The sequence below is a fragment of the Oryzias latipes genome, chromosome 23, assembly GCF_002234675.1.
Source record: "Oryzias latipes chromosome 23, ASM223467v1".
NCBI classification, from domain to species: Eukaryota; Metazoa; Chordata; class Actinopteri; order Beloniformes; family Adrianichthyidae; genus Oryzias; species Oryzias latipes.
Genome location: NC_019881.2, coordinates 8,523,255 through 8,543,224, shown reverse-complemented (window position 1 = coordinate 8,543,224; position 19,970 = coordinate 8,523,255). Strand labels below are relative to the sequence as shown.

Genomic DNA, 19,970 nt, shown 5'->3' with positions numbered 1-19,970 from the left:
CTTCGGCTTCCTCCCACCGTCTAAAAATAGGCTTCGCAGGTTAATTTTTTACTTACTCTAAATTGTCCCTAGGTGTAAATGTGAGTGTGCATGGGTGTGTGATTTGTGGCCTTGCAACAGACTGGCGACCACCTGTCCCCTGCCTTCACCCATGATTGGCTAGGATAGGCCCCAGCAGCCCGTGACCCTGAAATGGAAAAAACATCTTAGAAGAATAAAGAACTTTTTAATGACAGAACATAGTCATAGCATAATCTGTCTCAGAAGTGTCACTCGAACAGTTTGTCTACCAGTCAATGCTGCATCTGTTCAACCTCTGTTTTACCTCTAAGGCCATCAATGCATGAAATATTCCTCTGGAATGGTCACGTCACAGTTCACAGAGGCCAAAAAGGACAACAATATGAAATGACCTAGAGAATTGATGTCTTTTCCGCTGATACCTCCCATTTTACCTGCACACATTCTCATAGATGCCACAAAAAGAGCATTTATAAACGAGTATTAGTGAAAAGGAAAAAGAAAAGTTTATCATTACTTTTTACTCACCCTCCCACTCAGGTGACTCTGTCCCTTTTCTTTTCTTAAACTCCATCTTTAACAGCTGAAGCATCGCCTTACTGCTGCCCTGAAGCTTAGTAAACATTTAACGGAAAGGAAGAACAGGTGAGAGGGCATTTATTGTGTTGTTTCCAGGGGGTATTCTCTTTGAATTACCTGTTAAATGCCCTGAAGGGGTAAACACTTAGTGTGCATTGGTTTATAGATCAGCAGTTTGTGTCTGCGCGTGTAAGTGATTGGATGCCATGGTGCACCTCCCTCCATTTCACACATGGCTAAACTCCCACATGGCATTTTCAATAAAAGAGAAAGACGTAAATGGATTCTGTTCTTATGTTACCCCTAGCTCCTATCCTTGCTTTTCTCAAACTCAACTTTTTATCTGTTCGCTTCCCACACACAAATACAAAGGTCTGCAGATTTTGACATTGCAGTGATTATAATGCCAATTGTCAAACTACCAATGAGTGCAGGACCTCACACAGTGTGTCCATTGGGTAAATGTTTTATTCTCCATATATACATTTTTTTTCCAAACAAGGGAAGTAAATTTGACAAAATGAGAGATCAAAGGTCGAAACAAACTGACACAATTTTATCACCAGATTTAAGAGATGTGTGAAGCCACAAAGTGGGTATCCTGAGAAGCAGTGGTGAGCCAAGCTTTTAAGCCTTCAGTAATGTTGCTCTTCATTCTGATTGTATTAATACAACTTACAATATCATCAATATTGATTTAAGACTCAAAAATGCATAAAGGCATAGTTGAACATAGTCAAAACAAGCATCGCTCTGGTGTAGAAGATCACTCCTTAGCACAAATTACAACCTATTAGAGGTGGCCTGAACAGGTGAGCGACACCTTGACCTCAATCCTGTGTGCCAATTCCTCACTCTGAGTGTAAAAGTCGAGAAACATTAATAACTGAACAAAACAAAACAAAAAACACAACTTCTAACAAAAACGTAGATGAAAAAAACCTTGACAAAAAGGAACTGAATAACAATAAACAAAAACTCCCAATAAAATAAACCTCATTCCTTGCATTGAGCCAGGCGAGTAAATGGGTCCCAGAACACTGCTCAGAACTGGTATTGAAACAAAATGTATTAGCAGTCACACAAAGTAAATGAAGAGCTCTTTGTAGGTATCCAGCGACTACTCAATACTACTACTAGTAACTACTTAATGTTATATGGGTAGTGAAGAGTTGCCAGAAAACTTATGTCGGTACGTCACTCACTTCTTTGATGCGGTACTTTTGGGTGATCCTTAAGGACTAATGCAGCATTTTCCTCCTCGCACGGGTTAGGGACCAGAGACACCCACTAATAGGCAGAATCTGTGAATAACCCACCCCTGCGGCCGAAGAATGTCCGCCACTGATCCATACTCATCAAAATCCCTTCTGACACATTTTTGATGCTTTGTAAACCTTTAATTGAATAACATTGGAATATTGCTTAACATAGAGTGTATTATTCCGAGCAATGGACTGTACTGTAGCATACTTCATAACACACATCAGGAGAGTCATTCTGTGACCCTGTGCCTTTAAACCAGCAGTCTGTTCTTCCTCCTTCATCAGTTAAATGCGAGAGGGCGTTTTCTTCCAGAATAGGCCGGTTTCATCCATCATTCATTCATCTGGATGATAATTATTCTCTGTGATTATCTTCTTCAGCATATCAGGATATTTTCCAGCAACTTCTCAGCCAGCTGATACCATTTCTCCATGCAGGGGCACAAACTTCGGTTGGTAGCAATTCAGGAACCGGTGGAACACGGAAGCAGGGAAGCTGACAGGGCGACATCCTCTTCATCTCCAGTCCCCTTCTCAGAAATTCCCGCAGCACCTTCTTTGGATGCCAAAGTCTTATACAAGCATCTTGAGTTGTCTGAGTGAGTTTTTGTGAGGAACCGGAGGAGTCACGTGACTGAAAAAAAAATACATGAATACGCAAAACTGCGAAAAATGAAAGAAAATAAGCGAGGGAACACTGAATCAAAGTCACAGAAATGGAAATAATCCAAAATCCAAAGCAAAGAAAAACCCTAAAGTGTCTCACCAGAGTACAGGACAGGAGCAGACGATCCAAAAGGGGGCAATGTCCGGGCAAGTGTGACGGGGGAACCCCACAGTTATCGGCGCAGATGTCGGCACAGGGAGGCCAGGGTTGTCCTTTTGAAAAGGCTTAATCAGCCCAAGATCCAAAACAAAGTTAGCAGGAATCCATAATCTCTCTTCTAGACCGACCCTCCCAGTCGACGAGATAACTGGACACCAGAGCCCCGTCGATGGGAACTCTGCAGCTGCAGAACCATATAAACTAGTCCCCCATCAATGTACCGGGCAGGCGAACAGGGCCTGGAGGAGGGAACCAGGACACTGCAGGGCAGGTCTGGTCTGAGAGACGTGGAACGTTAGATCAATTGGCAGTGGTCTGGGCACCTGCAATCTAACAGCCACAGGGTTGATCACCTTGGTTATTGGGAAAGGGCCCATGAGAAGTGGATCTAGTTTCTGACTCTCAAGATGAAGTGGAAGGTCTGCAGTGGACAGCCAAACATTCTGGGAGGAGGAGACCACTTCTTTGCAACTTGGATCTTTTAGCTGCAGATAGTCCTCAAAAGTACCTGGTGAGCCCTCTTCCAGAATTCTTGACACCGGTGAAAGGAGTCCACTGCTGATGGTACAGAGGCCGCTTTCTCGCGAATGTCAAAAATCCATAAACCACCAGGCAAGGAGACATATCTGTGGCTGTTAACAAATTCTATTGATATTCTCTTTGATAACACGCCAAGGCCAAAATATTAATCACATATATGTTTGTGATTGGCCATATTTTCATCGTAATTTTGCTTACTGTGTTTTGAGTCATATTAACTGGGAAATTACAGTAGTGACAAGAATAATTCCCACAATCCTTTGTTTTTTACTGTAAATTCACACAATTCATTGGTGTTCACAGTACTGCACAGCCTTTGTACAGTGTCTTTCTGCTGACAATGCAGTAAAATACTGCCCAGTTTACAGAAATCCATTACAGTGTGGTCCTGTGCACCTCCTCCTGCACAGCTTGACACAGCATGTCTGTTTCAACATCATGGTGAATTATGGCTTAATGGCCACTAACACTGTAACTTGCAATAACACTTAAACAAGTCACAGGGATGTACCTGAAGGTATGCCTCAACATGTCTTAGATCATAGAGCAGCATGTTTGCAACCATGCACAAGTTTTTCCACTGTTACAGTAACTACATGGGAGTTAACCAAACCTGGTTCAGAAAGCAAAACAGTGCGCTGTGAGCGCACTGACAAAAAGGGAAGTACAAACCAGTTTAAAAGGAAAGATGCAAATAGTTTGAATGTGAGGTACCAGTAATAATACTATTATTATTGTTTGGTTTATTCTTTTGGTTATGCTCATCTTAAAAGCTGGTGTTTACCAAACACCAATCTCCCAATGACCTGACACATTAGAGAGAAGTGATTCATGAGTGAGCTGTCTAAACAGGATTCAAATACTGAACGCCACATGAACACAATGTTAAAGACGGATGCGTCACATGCTGAGTTTTTGAGATCTATATTGTGGGTTTTTAAATGTTTTTTTTTTTGTCACAGTTAAAAAAAAACTGTGTTTAAATTTTGAAAATCAGTGATTGAGTGTTGGTTTGGCATTTCATCTGTGCAGCTGAAGTGGAAATGCCTCAGGACTACAGCATGTTCTTTGCATTTTGCCAGTTATTCATTAGTTGTTCCAGACAGTCACTTCTTTACTGAAATTTCTTTAAATCTGTTTAAATGCCCAGTAGATGAGCAGTTTTCCAGGAATTAATTTGCATTTGAAATTAAAACAATAAAACAAAGCAAATGCATGAAAATATATTTAAAGAAAATGTTTCTTCCTCACTTAATAAAATGCAAATGTGCACATTGTATAAAAGATTAGCATTTAGTGTACATAGAAGGGGTTGCAAATAGCTTTTACTTTAGAGCAGTTGAGGGTGTTTTTGTCTGCAGCTCACAGAAACCACAGGGCAGCCACCGGCCTTCCCTTGAGGGCATCCCAGCCAGCCACACTTCGGAATGCCCCTTCTGCCATGTTGGCACCAGACATGAAGCCCTCTTCACTTACCCCCACCCCATTCTGACACCTCACCTTCCAACTGCCCCAAACTACACTAGACTTCCAGTAAATGATCCATTGATTTGCAAAGATCTGGTTAATCTCTATGACTCACACAGAACAGCACCGGCATCTAGAGAAAAAAATAATCAAAAAGAAAGGGAGGAGTGGGAGAGGGCTTGTGTTTTCTTTGTCTTCCTTTCCCCCACTCCTTGGTTACAGCTCTTCACCAGAGAACTTTGAAATAATTTGCGTCTCATGGGTTTTTTGCACATTATAATTTCTAACTAAATGGGACATCTGTTAGAGAAAAAGAAGATTTGCCACGGTTACCAAGGCAACTATCACTCTGAAAGAAGAGAGGTTGGTAGGAGGAATGGGGGGGGGGAAAGTCTGCCAGCTTTTACAGACGAAATTAGACTTTAGTGAAATATTGTCCTCGCATGGCATGCAGCAGTCGTTTCTTCGTTTTGTTTCTATTTTATCTCCTCTAATTCCTCACAGTCCTTTTTTGTCTGCCTTTTTCTTTCTCCCCCAATTTCCCCAAGTCCCGCTGTCTGTCTCTTGTTTAAAATCGACAGCCTCATTTTTCTTTGCTTCTTTTTCTGTATTCCCTCTGTGTTGAATTCAGAAATATTGCAGTAAAAAAACTCCCTCCAGTTAGATGACACATTGAAACCTGGCTCTGTCACTGTAAGTAAAGTGTCCTGCTTTGACTCCTACTAGTAAAATGAGTATTAATGGCAGGAAGGGTGAAGGTTCTTTCTCTTTGGAACATAACCAGATGGGGGTTCTTTCACTAACAGAATAAATGGCCTTATGGCATCCAAGGACTCTGATATGTTGCCTGTTTATTCAAAAGTGGAAAAATTACCACATCATTCAAAAGCAGGTGATGAGCCATTGAATCTGTTTATTAATTCATTAATGTGTTCTCTCAGGTTGTAAAATATCTCCAAAACCTGTACAAGAAGCCCTTTTTTTTAAAGCGTCTTCTATAGGGGTTTTTAAAAAAATAGAGATCTATTGACCAAATTAATGAGTATAAGATGTTGAATTTAGCTCTGACACTAAAAAAAAATCAAGTAAATTTGTAATCGAATATCTGAATTTTTAGGAATTCTTAATATTCCAATTTAAGTAAAGAACCATACTTAATAAATAAAATGCTGCTAAATAGCTTAATGCCTCCAGGTTTTCTCCCACAGATCATGAGTCCAGCAGTGTCAGTAGAGACCACATAATCTTCATCAACCTCTCCATCCTTAACAAAATACTGCATTGTGGTGGCAACAGGCATATGTGGTTTGCCTCAAACTTCCCTCAACCATGATTACAGGAATTGGTTTCTTTCCTGTATTCAAAATAAGTTCAGTCAAGTTTAGAGGATCCACTAAATTACTAATGCTATTTGCTCACCTGCTGCTACATGCATGTGAATGTTGGCCATTCTCTGCAGCTGTAACAGCCTCAAACATTTTGGGAAGGCTTTCTACAAGTTTTATGAACGTATTGATGGAAATGTTGGACCATTCTTCCATGAGGATATTTATGTAGCCATATAAAATGCTTTAGTTACTTGTCATCCCAAAGACTGATTTCTATAAAAAATGGGAATCAGACTTTAATGTTTTTATATTGTCTGTACTTTAAATCATCTGCAGCTCTTCAGCTGCTGTCAAATACACCATACCCTCATGAATCCCCGCCCCCCATCACACACTGATGTACTGCAAGAGGTTTATGCATTTCTGAAACCATCTCATTCGACTAACCCTAATCCCCACACATCCAACACTCAATCTAGGCCTCCACAGAGATACACATTCTCATCCTTTCTTCCTGGTTAATGTTTGTCAGCCCATCTGTGTGTCTTCATATTTCTCCGTCTCTCTTGTTATCCTCACACTCTCATATTCAAAATCTGTCTTTATGAAGCAGAGAACACTTATTTTCCTTTTTACCGATGCTGTTTTGAATTTTTTTCTAGGGTTTCATTTTTGACTGTTAGCTTTTAATTATAATGTTTCACGTCTCTGTTATCCACCACAGAGGGTTTTCTCCGGCAGGAGCTCATTATCACGGAGCATGAAGTTGATTGTAAGCGTCTCAGCTGACCCGTCTCATCTCAGCTTTGTGCTGCCCCTGAGCCCAGCAGACTGAGTTCTTGTTGAAAGGCATGTGCCTGTTTGTGGGTTGGTAGTGGGTGAAGCTTGGAAGGGGGTGGGGGTAAACTACCTTCCCTGGGGACCATCGAAAAAGATTTTTCTGTAGTCAGTGCTCACTCCTTTTTTGTTTTTACAGCAGGTGCTAACAGTGCAATGGCATATTTACTTGTTGCAGTTGTTACGAATCCAGGATTATTTACGTTTGCTTTGTTACTTGCTTATTACTAAAGTAAAGTGGAAGTCTCCTTAGTAGAGCATCAAAAAAGTAATAATAATAAATAAAAAGTACCATTTGGAAATCAAACCAAAATTCGTGAAAGCAAAACACAATTCCAAAAAACTTAAAAGGAAATAAAAATGAGACATTTCAGAAAACAAATGTAATTTCCAGAAATCAAAATGAAATGTTGAAAAAACGAAATCCAATAAGAAACAAGAAAAAGTAAGTACTATGGTACATCGCTGATTGGCGATAGTGGTTATCATCATCCAATCAGTGATGTTCCATAGTACTTACCTTCTCTGTTTTCTTATTGCATTCCATTAAAAAAAACATTTTTAACATTTCATAATTATGGATTTCTCAGTTCTCTCAGAGAGAGATAGGTGAGCCAGAAATTAAAGCTCTCAATTAACTGGATGATCTTTATTCTAATAATCATCTATGGTCATGAGCTCCAGGAACGAGGTCCCGAATGGAACGAGGTCCCGAATTCTAAAGGCTGAAATGCGCTGAGAGAAAGGAGCCAGTTGAGGTGGCTCGGGCAACTGGTTTGGATGCCTCCCTGAGGAGGTGTTCCTGGGGGGAAGCCCCGAGAAAGACCCAGGACAGGCTGGAGAGACTTCGTCTCTTGGCTGGACTGGGAATCCCTTGTGATTTCCCCAGAGAAGCTGGAGGAAGGGGCCGGGGATTGGGAAGTCTGGGCATCTTTGCTTAGACTGCTGCCCCTGCAACCCGGTCCCGGATAAGCAGAAAAAGAGGGATGGATGGATTGGCATATGGATTTCTAGAAATTACTCTTCTTTTCCTAAATGTTTCATTTTTTATTTTGTTTCATTGTCTTTATTTTCTGGAATTTAACTTTGATTTCTAAAATTTAATGTTGTTTTTCTATTATTTGTTTTGCTTTTTTAATTGTCGTTGTGATTTTTAGAGTTTTAGCATTGAATGATTGGCACTTCAAGGCCACGGTAATACAGGTCATATTCTGGCCCCTAACAAAAAAACACGGGTCTAACTACAAAAAAGAAACAGACTGTTGTAAAATTTTGGTAGGAGGTTGGAGTGAGGGCTGGACGTGCCCGAGTCCCCGCCGTAGTTCTCAGACACTGGATAGAGCGGCCAGGGGAACGGCGTTATATGGTCCGCCTGGACAGGACGCAGCTGCAGCAGCGCCTCCAGGCACTGGACGTAGCTGATGGCGTTACGCAGGATCTGTACCCTTGGCAGCCTTCAGCGTTTCAAAGGCGTCATTGATCTGGCTGAGGCGCTGGTGAACCGACACTGCCATGCGTCTGTCTGCGAGGGTGGTTTTCTGACTTTCATTGTCAATCATTCACATCAGACTTTACCAGCACACCGAGCCTCACACTGTGCAAAGTGTTGTTTGTGCCACTTTTCCTGCATACCAAACGTTATCTCCCAGTCTGTCTTCTTGTGTTCCTGATCCTGCTCCTTTTCCCACTCTGTCTGCTTGCTGCCTGCCTCGACCCACACCTGAACTATGACTATTCTAAGCCTGCTCCCTGGTATTGTGATGCCCTGTCTGACCTCTGCCTGCCTGACGTTGCTTTAGCTCTGTGGACTTTTAGCTGTGTTTGACACCCGTCATCCTGTCTGTGCTAATAAACCTAAAACGCACTTGGAACCAGCCGTCTGCCTGTTTGTGACAAAGACATAAATCCCTTTTGCCGAGAAAAATGTCCAGAAAAAAAATCCTTTGTACTCTGCTATGTAAAACTAAATCTAGTGCACAAACTGCACTTTATTCAAAAATATGTGTTTAAAAAAATTACAAGAGTAAACAATTAATTTTTAGAAAAAAAGTCTTAATTTTTCCAGAAAAGAGACATGTTTTTTGGAAATAAAGTTGGTTGAAATCAATCAATGAAGCCATTTATGGTAATGCCGTAAGGCTTTAGTTCATCATAGGAATCCAAATCCCATAATGCATTTGGACTTCTGTACTGCCGACACTGCCAGCCGCAAGTCAAAAGGGCCCGGTTCCCTGCAGATTCTCATGATAATACAATGTTTACTGTCTGTAAGAGTTTCTTTATTTGTAAAACCACAGCTGAAGTGGCTATTTACAATGCGCTCTATGTCTCTCACAGTAAAACACCAAAGCTATTTTTTTTCTCCCATTTTTCTTAATTCTATACTGTAATCTCGGAAATTCTCAACCTGTCCAGGGTGTCCCCTGCCTTTGCCCACAAGTGGCTGGGATAGGCTCCGGGAGCCCCGTGACCCCGAAAGAGAATAAAACGGAAGAAGATGAATGAATGAACTTTATTTTTTATGAAATATTTACTTTTACTCATAAATTTACAAGTTTATTCTCATAGAATTTCAACTTTTTTTTCATAATTTGATGAAATTTTTCTTGTATATTAATTAAAAATGTTTCATTTCATCATGGCCCTAATACTCTGTCATAGTAAATTCATTAATTTGCAGATCTACTTTTTTTTACTGATGTGGTTATAACAATTTGCATTGTTTCGATGTCTTCTATTGAATGGAATCATAGAAACCCTCACATGAAGTGTGCTTTTTTTATTTTTTGCCCTTTCTGGTACAGGAGATGTTAAAGCAGTTTCAATCATGACTTTGCTCTCAATTTGTGATACTTCTTGTGAGTATTATACAATATGACATCAGACTCCCACAGGTGTGACCATTGTGTTTGCATTTGTTAGGGACATCCTTGTTTCACCTGTGCGTGGTGCCAAGCATCTCTTTCTTTTTGCCATGTTTGGGTGGCTGTAACACCCTCAGGGTATGTTCACGAGTTTCTGCTTTTAATCAGTTTCCTCCATGTTGTCGGCAAGCTGCAAGGTGTGCCAGCGATCCAAATATCATAATCAATGCCTTCTATCTTTTCTTGGACCCCCTCCCCCACATCCACAAACAATCACAATTCAGAGCAGCGGGCCGTGAGGAAGACCCCGTAGTCGTAGACGGGGTTAAGGATTTACGTGATAAAAATTTGCTATTTAAGGTTTTTCCAGACAATAGAAGCAAACCTACAGTACACTCTAGACCAAATCTTAATGAATATTTTATGACATTCAACTTCTGAGAAAAAAGATAGGACTCATTCTTCACATATTGCCTTCTAGATGATTACCGTCTTTCACATTTTACATCTTTGTCTCTCCTGGTTGTTTTTTTTTTCTCATACACCCACCTTCCCTTTCTTTCTTGATCTTCGTCGATGTCTTTGTCTGGCTTTCCACCACTCTCCTTCCTCTCCCTAAAGTCATTCCTTCCATCACTGAAAGAATTCTCTTTTTTTCTACGAAAACAGAAAACATTAAGGAGACCGAAAGCTGCCAGGTGTGTGGATAATTGATGCAAGCCTTGAGGTGGAATATTTTCTCAAACAAACATATTTGACAGTTTATACTGTCTATTCACAGATGGATGCATGAAGTGAATGAAAGGTGGAGTGATGGAGGTACAGCCTGCAGCTGGCAGCAGCAGCAGCACTTGTTTGGAGAACTGATATGGGATTAACTATGTGCTGTTTTCAGTGGAGGCAAAAACTGAGTATTCACAGATGCCTTCTGAGCAAGTGGGTGCAAATTCTTTGTGCTTCAGATATGAGGTGTTTCTTCTTATGTAGTCAATGCCAGTTTAAAAAGTTTGGCCGTTTATTATGCAGAAAAAATGTTCATCCACTTTAGCTAACAAACGTTTTTCTTAAAAGGCATCGAGTGAAAATATGCCCACTGAAGTCTGAGCATTAGAGAAAAAAAAAGATTTGATTGGATTTACACGAAAGAATTATTGACATTGGTTGCGCTTAAAAAAAACATCTTATGCCAACATGAATATTACACATAAAAATATCACTTTCTACCGTAAAAAATGCTTCTTTTTTGCTACACCTAATAAGATTTTACTATGCAATTAACAATAAGTCTTTTAAACGTTTAACAAACAAAATGTTTTAGCAACACTACTATTTGTTTGCATTTAACAAAATAATTCATTTAAGTTTATAAATAATTTTAATCAAATTTAAATTGAATATTACAATTTCAATTGGAGATAATAAAACAGATCATTCAGCTATTGCAGATTTTTTATGTAATAGCCGATATTTTCTTGTCGAACCTGTCAAACTAGTCGGACAGGACTAATGTCCATACAATAGACATATGACACTGAACACAAATTAAAAGTTGAACTTTTTTATTATTTAAACTAGAAAACACGTCAACAGCAATGCAAAAAGTAAAAATCAAAGTGGTAGAGGGGCTTGCTATTTTTAATCAAACAGAATATAAAAGGGGCCAAAGCAAGCAGCTGGATTCCATTTTAAGGTAACAATTTTGATTTAAAGAGTCAGATCTCTAGGCCTGGACCCTTTTAGATTGAACTCCGCCCACCAACTCCAGAATAATTTTCTGGATTACCTCAAAGGTATATTTGAGATGAGGACAGTAATCTATATTCAGGTTGTGTAACCCTTGTGCTATCTTTGGCACTTTAACGTTGGGAGTGGGGTCATCTAGACCCACTAGACAGTGCGCTGTACCTTTTTTCTTCAATGATTTGTGAACCTCACTGGTGTCCATGGATTACATGAAGTCCTCTCCACCTTTATCCACCTTTGTCATGGTAGGAATAACATGTTAATGTAAAGGTGGGGTCATAGGATGACCCAACTCCCAATGTTAACGTGCCTTGGATAGCACAAGGGTTAAAGTAACAGTTAAAAGTGACAACAGTGCCAAGAAACAGTAAGTAGTCAAGTGGGTGATGGCAGTCTTTGGCTAAGATGATGTTCTGATGCTGGTGGAAAAGCTTTTCAGTTTAAGGTCACAGCAGCAGGGGGTGGGGGCAGACGGGGTAGGGCAGAGAGGAAGTTAAGTTTCTTTATCGTCTGGTGAAGAAAACTGTCCTTGAACCTGCTGGTTCTGGCCTGGAGACTTTGCAGTCTCTTCCCTGATGGCAGCAGGCTGAAGTGGCTCTGGGATGGATGTGATGGGTCACCTGTTATCCTGATGGCTTTGCAGGTGAGGCGAGATTGGTAAATGTCCAAGAGACCAGTGAGAGGGACACCAATGATCTTTTCAGCTGTTTTCACAATGTGCTGCAGAGACGCGGCAGGACGCGGTGCAGGCTTCGTACCACACGGTGATGCAGCTAGTCAGGACGCTCTCGATGGCATGCATGATGGGGGGAGGAGCTCTAGCCCTCTTCAGTTTATGTAGGAATAACAGGCATTGTTGGGCTTTCTTGGCCAGTGATGCTGTGTTGTGGTTCCAAGGCAGGTCTTCGGAGATGTGCACCCCAGGAACTTGGTGCAGCTCACCTTTCCCACAGCAGCACCATTGGTGATCAGTGGAGCGTGCTGGGTGTTAGTTCTCCTGAAGTCCACAACCATCTCCTTTGTCTTCTCCACATCCAGGTGGGGCTTGTTGTCCTTGCACCACAGAGCCAGCCTGCTCACCTCACTCAGGTTGTCTCCTCATTGTTATTGACAAGACCCACCACTGTTGTGTCATCTGCAAACTTGATGAAGAGGTTGGATATTGAGGTGCAATCATGAGTCAGCAGAGTGAAGAGAAGGGGGCTTAGCACACATCCTTGGGGGACCCTATGTTCATTGTGATGGTGCTGGAGGTGTTATTGCAGGCACAAACTGCTTATGGTCTCCCTGTCATAAAGTTGAGCAGCCAGTTGCACAGGGAGGTATTCAGTCCTAGTTGGTCCAGTTTGTGGATGTGCTGCTGGGGTTTTTTTTTTAAGTGGGAGAACTTGCACAATTGGTGGCTAAGTAAATACGTACCTATTTGCTCCACTGTAGATAATGATCAAGTTAAAAAAAAAAATATTTTAAAAGGTGTTTTTTCCTACGGACAACCTGCTGTTGGCTAATAGAACATTGTATGAATAGCAGGGTATGGCAGGACGGATAATGAGATCAAGTCAAATTACATCTGTTATTGACACACATGCCGAGCAAAGCAAATAAATTAGAAAACATACACAAGTGTGCTCTGCGTTTTTCTGCAAAGTAAGATCATTTGTTGTTTTAGGGAAAGTATAAAAGTTTTGAGTTTTGTAATTAATAAAAATTGGGAGTCTTTTGAATCATGGAAGAACTGCTATGTAAGCTGTTTCCAGTCAGCCGGGGAATCAGCCTGTTTGTGATTGCACAGACACCAGTATTCTTTTTTTACTCTAAAACTCCAAAGCAAATCATTAATGTTCCCTATTTCTAAAGAGAAATGCCTTGTTCTACTCTGCATATTAAACATTCATTTTCTTTCTTAAAAAAAGAAAAAAGTTATTTTGCTCAGTTCTTTTCTGGAGATAATCCCCTAAATGTGGGAATGGAAGTCTACAGAATAAGGTGTTAAACGTTAGAGAGAGCTGGACATTTTTTCAGACTCGATGATTGTTAAAACAATTTATTTATGTGTAAAATATCCTGCCCTCTCTACTTTAGAGCTCCTGCTTGCTGTTTGATGGAAGGTTCTGACTGTGGCTATAAGGTATCATATTTGGGCAGCAGTGCCTCAGGTGGTTGAGCAGGTCACCAGTCCTCCGAAGGATCGGTCCCCACTCCCCCAAGTCAACTGTGATTGTGTGCCTGGGGAAGACACTTTATCCTCCTTTCCTCCAATGTTGCTCCAATGCGTATGAATGTCCCGGTGATTGTCTGAGGGGCCGTTGGCAAATACTGGCAGCCATGCCTCTGTCAATCTGCCTCAGGGCAGCTGTGGCTACATCAGTAGTTTACCATCACCAAGTATGAATGAGGAGTGAATGAATAATGGACATACATTGTAAGTGCTTTAAGCGTCTGGACAAATGCAGAAAAATCCAATCCATTATTATAATTGCTGGGACAGCTGGGTTGTGCTGATGGACGAGACCATTGTCCATCGTGATGGCTGACTGACATCACGATGGAGAGACACCATCGTGATGCCACATCCCCGCCACGCTGCGAGTCAACACCATAAGCCACGGTTACATTTGCAAAATATCTTTATCGGATCAATGGTCGGGTTTAGAATTCAACCGTGTACATGGGCCCAGATAAATTTTTTTCCGATTTTTGAGCCAGAAGAAGCCAGGGCTAAGAGAGGCTAACACGGGCTAACAACATTTAGCCTTTGAGGAACATAAAATCCATGCGGGAAATGCTGCAATCTGCAGCTTGGCTGAACGTAAATATGTGGGAATTAACATTAGCCTTTATTTTGTCGGGACTTGACTGGAAGCACAAATCCACATGGTTGTTTGAACGGTGTCTAAGCACTAAGCTATATTTCTGCTTTGAAAAGCTCACACACCACCTCAAAGCCGCTGTGTGAGCTGGAGGTCCGAGCTCTAACACACACTTTTACCGGGAGACCCGGTGCTCCTGAGTTTAGTAGCTCATTCACCTAGAGCTGCGGGACGGATCGCAGTCCGAAGTCTCCCACACATAGCGCGCACGTAACAAAGCATCCTCCCTTCCCCTCAAACACAAAGTGCGTCTGCTCTGCTGAGAGACACGGTCGCTCGGTCCACCGGTCCACTTGACTAATCAAGTGCAGCTTCTTCTTTTCTATTTTGTTTGTTATTATTGTTTGTTTTTTTGTTAAGGTCACTACCCTCAGTTTATACTGGATCCTCGCGGATGAGTCATTAGTTGGGAAATAAAATAAATGAAGTAATAAAGCAAAATAACGAATAATAACTATATAACGAAAAATTTAAAAGTACCCCCCCCCCCCACGATATCATCGTCCATCCCGATGGTTTACTGCAAACATCGTCAACTGCCAGTTTAAGGGACATCGCCTAACCCTAGACGGCTGTGTTGCAGTGGCAGGGCGGTTGACCTCTGTAACGTTCTGTTTGGTTTTCATTACCAACGGGGTACCAACGGGGCCCCCGTTGGTACCTCCCGGCGGGGGGTGGGGCATCTCTTCTGGTTGGGCTGGAGCTTGCACTCTCTGTCCCCCTATGCCTCCCTGCTCTCTGTCCCCCTATGCCTCCCTGCTCTCTGGTTTTGGGGCAGCTGTGGCGATTTATTAAACTGCATCTGGACAATTGGGAAAGATAAAAAACATGTATGAATTAATATTTGTGGTCACCTTTTAGTCTACACTGGTTCTAATGAAGAAGACATGAGATAAGCTGAAGACCTAATAGGTTCAAGATTCATGAACAATAAAAATAGAACAGAAAGAAATGCTTATTTTTTCATTTTGAGAAAGCATCCAAAGAGAGATAAAGAAAAAATATCTAAACCTGCAGGATCAATTTCCCTAGACCTTTGTTGCTTGGCTATTAATGTTTTTTTATTTTTATTTTTATTTTATTGCTGTGTCATCTTGCTTTTACCTAACCAGATATATTCTTTATTGTCAGAAGCCCAAACACCGGCAAAGTTATCAAGTAGCAGCAACATGATAACTTTGTTATGGTAACAATTTGATAACATTTCTTAAATGAAATATTCTGCAATATATTTGTTAGATAAGACTGTCATTAAAGTTCTACTTATTAAGAATACAATTCAAACAAATGTTACATAAGGCATGTCCAATGTCTGACCCTGGAGCCAAATGCAGCTCATCATCAGATTTAACTGTGCCCATTAAAGCCCCCCAGCTCTGTTTGGGGGCAGTATGTAATACATATTAAATTTCATCATCTGCATCCATAATCCACATATGCATTTACAGTATATCAATGTCAATAACACTGTTAGCTGAGCAGGGGTTTTGAACACCAAGACTGGATTGTGTCATAAAATGTTTCATTTTTCTACATGTAGTTTAGAAAACTTTTTTTTTTAATTGTGTGTTTTTTTTAATTCTAGATGTAAAACAATCCTTATTTACTTGATCTCAAGACAATCTGTGTTTGTGTATTGGGAGAATTTCTGATCAACAGTGTGTTCATGGACGGCATTGAGTCACTTGTAAATACATGGTCTCCCATGCTCTGACACTAAAAGGACTTGTGGTGGGTAAACATGCATCTCTGTGCCTCCAATCTCATGTCACCCTTTTTAGCTTTCTTAATTATGGAGAAAGAAGAGAATGACCATGTTTTTGAAAGGGGCAGCCCATCTCTGCAGTTTCATATATTCTCAGCTAAAGTTCTCCTCTATGATGACATGTTTGCAGCAGTATGGTGATAAAGCTGGCCTTTTAACTGACTGAACTCAGCAATTTATAAAATGCAAGTTGAACGTCAGTAGTGACAGAAGTTGTCGCCCGCGGATGCACACGTGCGTTGTGTGTGCACTAGAAGAAGATAGATCGGAGTACAGATTGTAAGTGACATGTTAATTTCTTCTCTATCACTCATGGTTGAGTCAACTGCACAGAAGAAAGAGCTCCACTCCTAGAGACTTTCCTCCTCCTCCCTTTGGTTTTCTCTCATTTATTCTTGTCTCTGATCTTGTCACTGATTGTGTCATCAATGAATATGATCATGAAAAGTAAGTTTATCTTTCTTCGCCATAGTTTAGATCATTTTTTTTGAATGCTTTGAAAAAAAAGACAACATTCCATGTCACTGAGCTGCAGTTTCTTACATTTTAAAATAAGATAGATAGATAAATATCATAGATAGATAGATAGAAAACCGTAGGAATGAATCTCACTTTTGTGTGTATGGTTGTGTGTGTGAGGGAGGGAGAGGGACTGTGACAATAGTGTTTGAGCCTTGAATAAGCTAGAAAAGCACTGTGTGCCATTTAACATTTACACCCCCCCCCCCCCATCACACACACACACACACCCCAAAAAAAAGAAGGAGTCATTCAAAAAATGTTTAGATAATATTCTGGCTGAATACAGAAATTTTGACTTAGGTTTTGTGACCTGAAAAGTTCTGAGATGGTGTTTGAGATGGAAGGATATGGCTAAGAAAGAAAAAAACACACAGAGCCAGAACACCAGGCCAGGAGGGTATACCACACCCCAACCCCGATCTTGAGTACACAGCCACAGCAACCACAGATACGCTGAGCGAGACGGCTTACCTGAAAGACAAGATCGTGTCTCGAATGCACACCAGGCAACCCTGACACCAGCTACAACGGTTAAGTTGAATGTCTTCTGGAAACTGTGAATGAAGCATTGAGGGCAATTCCTACCACAATAATCACAGAAATCAATGAACTGGTTTACACTTCAGCATCAGCGATCCTTGAGATGCTTTGCCATAAGGGCAACCATGGGAGAAAACAATACTCGCCATGGAAGGAACGGTTAGAAGCCAAAATCAAGGCAGCTCGGAGAAATGTGAGTCAGCTGATTGAGGCTCAAAGAGGTGCAATGAAAAAAGAAAGTACCTAGGAGATACAGCTAGATTCCCATACATGAAGCAATGGAAACTGCCAAACAAAGGCTCCTGGCCTTGAGCAGCCGCCTAAAGAGGTACACAAGAGACAATGAAGCCAGACGAATAAACAGGCTCTTCGCAACTCAACCTGCAAAAGTGTACGCTCAGTGGCAGGGTCAAAACAGCCAAGCAGACCCACCAAGACTGGAAACTGAACAGTTCTGGAAAAGAAAGAGACAGCACATAACAGCAATGCCCAATGGCTGAGCTCTCTGAGAAAATAACATGGCAGCCTCCCTGAACAGAATCCAGTAACCATCATAATGGCAGACATCCAAGAAAGAGTCTCATGTATGAAGAACTGGACAGCTCCGGGCCCTGACATGACACATGCCTACTGGCTAAAGAAACTCACCGCACTCCACGAGCGCCTGGCAGCACAAATGAACCAGCTGCTAAGAGATAAGACTCACTCCGAATGGCTAACAGAAGGGCTAACGATCCTGATCCAGAAGGATCCCTTAAAGGATCTCTCCACAACATGGAAGCTCATGCCAGACATCATTGCAACCAAGATAAATAGGCAGATGGATCAATACATGAGCAACACACAGAAGGGCATTGGTAGAGACTTCAGAGGAGCCAAACACCAACTCCTGGTTGACAGAACAGTCGCTCAAGACTGCAGGTCACGACACACCAACTTGTGCACAGCCTGGATTGATAACAAGAAAGCCTATGACTCAATGCCACATGTGTGGATCACTGAATGCTTGGAGCTGTACAACATTAAAAGGACTCTAAGAACCTTCATGGAAGCTGATGAAGCTGTAAAAATCACCCTTGAAGCCAATGGCAAGCCACTTGCACAAGTGTCCATCAAATGTGGGATATACCAAGGTGACGCTCTTTCCCCACCGCTGTTCTGCATTGTGTGAGCCAAATAATCAACAGGAATGGCTACGGATACCGACTCAGAAATGGGGCCAACATCAGTCACCTGCGAGCCAGACATTGACTCCCTGATCCACACCACCAGGATCTACAGTACTGACATTGGAATGTCATTTGGGCTCGATAAATGTAGCCAGACAATGAGGACAGTTACAAGTACCTTGGAAATGGCAACCTGGAGCAGACAGCAAGGAAAGCTGCAACAGCCAAATACCTGCAACGAGTGTCCTGAGAAGCCAGCTCCATGGCAAGAACTAGACCCGGGCAATACACAGCTACGCACTGCCAGTCATCAGACACCCTGCAGGAATAATAAGATGGCCAAAGGAGGACATACAGAACATGTTAAGACACAAAAGCTCCTCACCGTTCATGGAAGGTTCCATCCCAAATCCAGCACCCTGAGACTGTATGCTAGCCGCAAGGCCTGAGGACTAGTGAGTGTGGAAGCCACTATCCACCATGAAACATCCAAAATCCATGAATATATCAAGGTCAAGGCCCCAACTGACAGTGTGCTCAGTGAATATCTCAGGCAATGGAGAGCAGAGGATGCAGTGCTGAAGGATAGATCCTCATGTGAGGACAAACCCCTGCATGGGATGTACCACCGGACCATACCTGAAGTGGCTGATAGCAAGAAGTCCTACCAATGGCCAGAAAGGGCTGCCCTAAAGGACAGCACTAAAGCGCTAATTCTGGCAGCTCAGGAACAAGCCCTTATCACCAGAGTGATAGAGGCTCAGATCTGCCACACCAGACAAGACCCAAGGTGTAAGCTGTGCAAAGAGGCGCCTGAAACAATCCAGCACATACCTGCAGGGTGTAAGATGCTGGCAGGTAAAGCATACATGGAGCACCACAATCAAGTGGTTGGAATAATATACAGAAACGTGTGCAGAATATGGACTGGAAACCCCTCCAAAGGTGATTGAGAATGAGAGGGCAAAGATCCTGTGGTACTTCCAGATCCAGACTGATAGGATGGTAATGGCGAACCAACCAGACATTGTAGTGGTGGATAAAGAACAGAGGAAAGCCGTTGTGGTGGATGTGGCAGTGCCAAGCAATGGAAATATCAGGAAGAAGGAACATGAGAAACTGGAGACATACCAGTTGTATACATACATACATACATACATACATACATACATACATACATACATACATACATACATACATACATACATACATACATACATACATACATACATACATACATACATACATACATACATACATACATACATACATACATACATACATACATACATACATACATACATACATGGATAGATGGATAGATGACTTTATTAATCCATATTAAACAATGGGGAAATTTCATTTATCTGTGTCAGCAACACGACATTCAGAAATAATCTATATAATATAACATCAATAAAGGACATCACAAATTACATTTATATTAGATAATTAAAAATATTACTAAAATTATTATGAAAAATTATTATCAAAAATGAGATTCTTATTAAATAAAGAAATAAATATTAAATAAATACAGCTGCAAAAGTGTAAAAAACATGTGGTCTGCAAAACATACATACATACATAGTATTTTGAGACTAAAATACTGTTCAATAAACATGTTATTATGA

At 41.3% G+C, this 19,970-nt stretch overlaps 1 protein-coding gene across 1 annotated transcript in view; it reads left to right on the top strand.

The window, feature by feature from the left end:
* LOC101164611 (metallophosphoesterase domain-containing protein 1) overlaps positions 1-19,970 on the top strand; it is an 87,012-nt gene that overhangs the window by 55,508 nt on the left and 11,534 nt on the right. The gene's annotated exons all lie outside the window — the stretch shown is intronic.